This window comes from Schistocerca gregaria, chromosome 7 (genome assembly GCF_023897955.1).
Source record: "Schistocerca gregaria isolate iqSchGreg1 chromosome 7, iqSchGreg1.2, whole genome shotgun sequence".
Lineage (NCBI taxonomy): Eukaryota > Metazoa > Arthropoda > Insecta > Orthoptera > Acrididae > Schistocerca > Schistocerca gregaria.
In genome coordinates this window covers 424,345,765-424,352,926 of record NC_064926.1, presented here as the reverse complement: position 1 = coordinate 424,352,926, position 7,162 = coordinate 424,345,765, and the positions used below count along the sequence as shown (strand labels likewise).

At 43.8% G+C, this 7,162-nt stretch overlaps 1 pseudogene; it reads right to left on the bottom strand.

Moving 5' to 3' along the window:
- Window positions 1–327: 327 nt before the first annotated feature.
- On the bottom strand, window positions 328–445 carry LOC126282583 (5S ribosomal RNA; annotated as a pseudogene).
- Between the last annotated feature and the right edge of the window lie 6,717 nt (window positions 446–7,162).

Below are 7,162 nucleotides of genomic sequence, written 5' to 3'. Positions count from 1 at the left end.
TTCATTCGCGCTTTATCAACATTCCTTCAAAGTGCTGTTATTACTGAATTACAAACACTGCAGGTCATTCAATCTGGAACAATATTCAGTTAATTGCTACGTCTAGTGATAAACTAAACTCCGTTCGAACAGACCTCGGAAGGCCCAACGGTACTGACCGGCCGCCGTGTCATCCTCAGCCCACAGGCGTCACTGGATGCGGACATGGAGGGGCATGTGGTCAGCACACCGCTCTCCCAGCCGTATGTCAGTTTACGAGACCGGAGCCTCTACTTCTCAATCAAGTAGCTCCTCGATTTGTCTCATAAGGGCTGAGTGCACCCCGCTTGCCAACAGCGCTCGGCAGACCAGATGGTCACCCATCCAAGTGCTAACTCAGACCGACAGCGCTTAACTTGGGTGATCTGGCGGGAACCGGTGTTACCACTGCGGTAAGGCCGTTGGCGTACATCTAGTGATAAGAAGAACAAAAAACCAGTAAAATTAGTGTCTGCTCATGCTGTACTGGATGGTTCAGCTGTTTTTGTAGCATGTTAATGATACGTTTTCTCATGGTAATGGTTGGTTAACAGTAGCTGTTCTTATGGGACCTTTTGGTGTAATTAATGTTCCTAGTCTTGAGAGTTTTTCTGAACTGGTTTCTCGCACTTATCATGTTAGGGAATAAGCTAATAAAGATTTTAGGAAGTCCTATTGTACATCACCCTCTGATTTTAGTTTGTAAACTCGTCATAAACGTAAAACAGGCTCTGATGAAAGTGTTCATGGCTGGGTTATAGGTAAAGGTGTACATGAATATGTAAAAATGAGTGTTGACTGTACAGTACGTTATCATACATAAAGTTATTATTACTATAGAAGACTACACACTGATCTTGTCAAAAACCGAGAAGCTATTCTTCTTGGTTGTAACTCCCTGGGGCACTCTGGGATGCTGTTAGTGTCTTACGCTTCACTGCATAAAGATGCATGAGTCATATATTTATTTTTCGTGCGTGACCATGTCAGGTCGCTACGCAAAAAAAATGTCAAACTGGTATGAAGTTAACTTGATACACAAAGAGTTAGCATTTCAGCGCAACCACCAAAATTGGTACAGGTGATGCCATCAACATTCTGTTTTAAAGAAAAGATTATGTAGCTGGTTTTGTAGATAGGCTGTTTAGGTTTTTTTATTGGTAACGCCACATAGCGCTCTGTATGAAAAATCACTGGCTGTGCTGTGTGCAGTCAGTGGCTGGTTGGCATTGTTGTAATACTCGCCATTGTAGTGTTGGGCAGATGGATGTTAACAGTGCGTAGCGTTGCGCAGTTGGAGGCGAGCGGAGTTTTGAAATTTTTAAGCCTGGATGTCATGAACTGCTATATATATAATGACTTTTGATGATATTAAGATCCAGTATATAATAATAATGTGATATACTTCCAAAAAAATGAGGGAGCACAAAAAAGACATTTCCCTTCACAGGAACTGCATACATAATTTTCTTTTCAAGTACTTAGTAATTTATTTCATAGAATAAGTTTTTGTGGTGCACCACTTTAATTACATAGACATTAAGATGTGAATATACGTTTCCCTTATCTGCATTGCTGTCTTTAGTGTATTATTTTTTCTGCTTGAGCTATGTCATGTTTAGATATAAGTTATTGCATTTGCTGCTGCTGTTTGCCAGGCATAGTGCTACTGAATTTGACTTTATATTACTCTGTTAAGCCAGTTTTACTACGGATTTATTTTTTCTTGTTTGCTGTGCATTGCCTTATATTAATTGTAATATTGCTGTTTGCTTTGACAATTTCCATTTTTTTCATTGCTGTTTGTATTGATTGTTTTGTGTTGCTGCATTGTCTCATCCCTTAGTTTAGCATCTGAGCTCAGTATATTTAAGTTAGCTTAAGAGGGGGTAGACTATATATGAAACTAGCTATGACGAATTGGAAGAAATGCATTGAAAAGCTATAAGAAAATGGTTTGTCCAAAAAAGTAGCGCACAGTGGAGAAAAACTATTTTTGAAAGAGGATGTGATCAGAATACAGAAAGCAGGCTTAGATAGGACTTTTTGGGAATAATGATGAATGAAGGGAGATCTCTATGCAAAGTACTGCAGTAAAACAAACCCTGTCCTTTCCTTTTGTGTTATCCCTCTATGTGTTTGTGTACCCTTGGGTATTTGTATTTTTCCTGTCTTTATGTGTTTAGCTGATACGAGTTATGTCGTATAATTTTTCTAATACTATGTTATTTACTTTGTAAAGATGTTTAGACATTATTTGTTCTGTTTTGTTTTAATGCTCACGTGTGAAGTTGATGTCTCAAAAGTTATTCTGATCTTTAATGTATGTACTTATGTCATAATTCCTGTAACACTGATGTATATGTATATTTCTATTCTTTTGTAAAGCCTGTTTTACTACAAATGTTATCTTTATTGTTATGTTCTTTAATGATGTATTTTGTACCTTTGTTATTGTATTCTTATGTTATAAAATTGAAATTAACACCAATTGATCAAATTAAGTAATTTGTAAGTTACATTTCACTGCACACGTTTCTTTTGGTCATAGTATATGGACAATATGTGAGAAGTAGGGACTGTTAGTGTTTGCACGTGTGTTGACAATTCAGCAAGGGACTGGATAACAGCATTGCTGGTTATAAGGACATTTCAAACAAATTTTTTGTGAGTGGACAAGTGGTGGTTTATGGACTTGCCATATTCTCTGCAAGACTCTTCGATGGTGATTGTGCACCTGCACAGTCGCAACAGATGGCTGCTGGCCGTCTCTACAAGGATTACAGTGGGTCAGCACTTTTGATGACCCACCAATACCATTATTTCTGCAGTGGGTCTGCACCTTTGATGACCAATCAATACCGTTATTTCTACAAGGACTGCAGTGGGTCGGCACCTGTGATGACCCACCACTACCATACTCTTTACCAGGACTACAGTGGGTCTACTGTGTGGCGACCTACCTACCTACCAATATTCTTCAAAACTTCGACTGACTCTGCTGTGGGTTTGCTCTGTTGTGGCCCATTACCTGTCAGCATGTCAAGAGTCAGCACTGTCTTTCCGTTGGAAGGACAACACTACTTCTTCAAGACTGCATGGAAATCCCCTACTTCCGTGTGCATTCTCTTTCACTGCTCAGACGTTGAGAAAAACACTGCTGTTTTACTGTGATGAACGATCAGGACTGTCTTTATGGACTGTGAGAAAATTTTAGCATTTGACCAACATTGTATCAATAAGTGTGTGCATTTGATTTCTTTGTTATTGTAATTATGATTATGAAAATTTTTTTCAAATCTGTATTGGCCACTGCCCCAAACAATTTGTAAAATTTTCTGTGGGGAGCATGGGGGCTATGTAAGTAGGTTTTTTTTATTGATTACGTCACATAGCGCTCTGTATGAAAAATCAATGGCTGTGCTGTGTGCAGTCGGTAGATGGTTGTCATTATTGTAATACTCGCCATTGTAATGTTGGGCAGCTGGCTGTTAGCGGCGCGTAGCGTTGCGCAGTTGGAGGTGAGCCGCCAGCAGTGGTGTATGTGGGGAGAGAGACGGCGGAGTTTTTAAATTGTAAGAATGGATGTCATGAACTGCTATATACACTCCTGGAAATTGAAATAAGAAGACCGTGAATTCATTGTCCCAGGAAGGGGAAACTTTATTGACACGTTCCTGGGGTCAGGTACATCACATGATCACACTGACAGAACCACAGGCACATAGACACAGGCAACAGAGCATGCACAATTTCGGCACTAGTACAGTGTATATCCACCTTTCGCAGCAATGCAGGCTGCTATTCTCCCATGGAGACGATCGTAGAGATGCTGGATGTAGTCCTGTGGAACGGCTTGCCATGCCATTTCCACCTGGCGCCTCAGTTGGACCAGCGTTCGTGCTGGAGGTGCAGACCGCGTGAGACGACGCTTCATCCAGTCCCAAACATGCTCAATGGGGGACAGATCCGCAGATCTTGCTGGCCAGGGTAGTTGACTTACACCTTCTAGAGCACATTGAGTGGCACGGGATACATGCGGACTTGCATTGTCCTGTTGGAACAGCAATTTCCCTTGCCGGTCTAGGAATGGTAGAACGATGGGTTCGATGACGGTTTGGATGTACCGTGCACTATTCAGTGTCCCCTCGACGATCACCAGAGGTGTACGGCCAGTGTAGGAGATCGCTCCCCACACCATGATGCCGGCTGTTGACCCTGTGTGCCTCGGTCGTATGCAGTCCTGATTGTGGCGCTCACCTGCACGGCGCCAAACACGCATACGACCATCATTGGCACCAAGGTAGAAGCGACTCTCATCGCTGAAGACAACACGTCTCCATTCGTCTCTCCATTCACGCCTGTCGCGACACCACTGGTGGCGGGCTGCACGATGTTGGGGCGTGAGCGGAAGACGGCCTAACGGTGTGCGGGACCGTATCCCAGCTTCATGGAGACGGTTGCGAATGGTCCTCGCCGATACCCCAGGAGCAACAGTGTCCCTAATTTGCTGGGAAGTGGCGGTGCGGTCCCCTACGGCACTGCGTAGGATCCTACGGTCTTGGCGTGCATCCGTGCGTCGCTGCGGTCCAGTCCCAGGTCGACGGGCACGTGCACCTTCCGCCGACCACTGGCGACAACATCGATGTACTGTGGAGACCTCACGCCCCACGTGTTGAGCAATTCGGCGGTACGTCCACCCGGCCTCCCGCTTGCCCACTATACGCCCTCGCTCAAAGTCCGTCAACTGCACATACGGTTCACGTCCACGCTGTCACGGCATGCTACCAGTGTTAAAGACTGCGATGGAGCTCCGTATGCCACGGCAAACTGGCTGACACTGACGGCGGCGGTGGACAAATGCTGCGCAGCTGGCGCCATTCGACGGCCAACACCGCGGTTTCTGGTGTGTCCGCTGTGCCGTGCGTGTGATCATTGCTTGTACAGCCCTCTCGCAGTGTCCGGAGGAAGTATGGTTGGTCTGACACACCGGTGTCAATGTGTTCTTTTTTCCATTTCCAGGAGTGTATATTATGATTATTAAGGTAAATACTTTGTTTGTTCTCTATTAAAATCTTTCATTTGCTAACTATACCTATCAGTAGTTAGTGCCTTCCGTAGTTTGAATCTTTTATTTAGCTGGCAGTAGTGGTGCTCGGTGTATTGCAGTAGTTCGAGTAACCAAGATTTTTGTGAGGTAAGTGATTTGTGAAACATATAGGTTAATGTTAGTCAGGGCCATTCTTTTGTGGGGATTTTTGAAAGTCAGATTGCGTTGCGCTAAAAATATTGTGTGTCAGTTTAAGTACAGTCTTGTATAATTTTTCCAAGGGGACGTTTCAGTTTCCTTCTCGGAAATAGGATGTATCAGTATTGGCCTTCGAGACCTCGGACAATTGTTCTGCGATATTCCTGCTCCCATTGCTTGCTATCCAACGATTGTCATGGAATATGGAGTCGACGGGCTCAGGAGGGCCATACCCAGCTCTGTACAGGGCCGTAACGGTCCAACGCGATTACTACCCGAGAGAACAGAGTCATTCTCCCGACCATGCAGCATCTTTCAGCCACGTAATGTATCTTGAGTCAAGCAGCTGGCTTGTATGCAGCAAGGCAAGTATTCGCACAGATAATGTGTCGACATCCCTAGCACCAAGTACTGTTAGCACACTAATGATTTATGCTTCTTTTCTTCGTACGGCAGCAATGAGAGATGCGCCGAAAGATATCACCAACTGACAAGACCGAACACAAAAGAGAAGCCACGTATTCGTTTCCAATGAGTCCCTTATCTGCATATAGCACGACGATGCATGTAGTCATGTAGGGAGGCTCTGAGGAAAGTGAACAGGTATATTAATTTCTTCATCATCATACGATTATCATTTTTCGGTCACCCAAAAACTTTTACAGTAAGCGTTACATTTCTGACATGTTAAGGTCGGTGGCTGTTCCCTTTCTTCGAGACGTTCGTTACGTTATCTTTCAAGAAGAAAACACAAACCATACCCGTGCTGTCCAGACCCATCATGATACAAGGGTATTCGAGCATTACCCTTGCCAGGACGTTGATCAAATCTCTCACCTGTTGATAGTACCTGATCATGTGTCAGACTGGCATGCCACCACACTGCAGTCACTACAAGTGATGATCTCTGGCGTAGAGCTGAACCAGCATAGGTTCACGTAACTTTAAAAAAAATGGCTCTGAGCACTATGGAACTTAACTTCTGAGGTCATCAGTTCCCTAGAACTTAGAACTACCTAAACATAACTAAGGTAAGGACATCACACACATCCATGCCCGAGGCAGGATTCGAACCTGCGACCATAGCGGTCGCGCGGTTCCAGACTGTAGCGTCTAGAACGGCTCGGCCATCCCGACCGGCTGATGTAACTTATCTGTAATCTAAATTCATTTCGACTCAGTATACAGTTAAGTTAGATCAGTTTCCGCTAGGAGAACTGGAACATTTGTATACAAAATTTCGTATGACCAAATCACCTACAAATTTAATCATTTCCACTTCCTAGTATACAGTTATTGCACAGTAAGTGAAACATCGTTATCTTCAGTTTTGATAAACCACACACTTTTTTGCACTACCATATTGACGATTTCATGGTGCCTCGGGATATGTCCTATCAGTCAATTCCTTATTATAGCCAAGTTGCAGCGTAAAATTTCTGTGAATCCACAGTTCGCTAACAATATTTCTTCAATAGTTATCCGATTTACCTACTTAATTTTCAGTACTCTTCCATCGCATCCTATTTTAAAAGCTTCCATATCCTGTTAATGCCATGCACGATTTTCACACACAGTCAAAGATAAGCTCAAAGGACAAAAAGCAGCCACCCCAGTGAGCACACACACAAGCCTTAGCGCAGCGATCGAGTCATGTGATCAACCGCGCACGTCGCCTTTCCGTGAACGTGAAGAAGTGACCAGTGGGACATTCATGTTTCAAGCGAATATTGTACGTAAATATTGGTAATTGTGAGGACGTGACAGATTGCCTTTGCGCATGCCCTTGGCCATGTGCTGTGTGAAGTTCCTGGATTGCTTGGTGTTTCGTGGCGGACTGCCCAACGTGTCTACAGGCAGTGGTGTAACACTCATGGTCATGAAACACGACGTCAG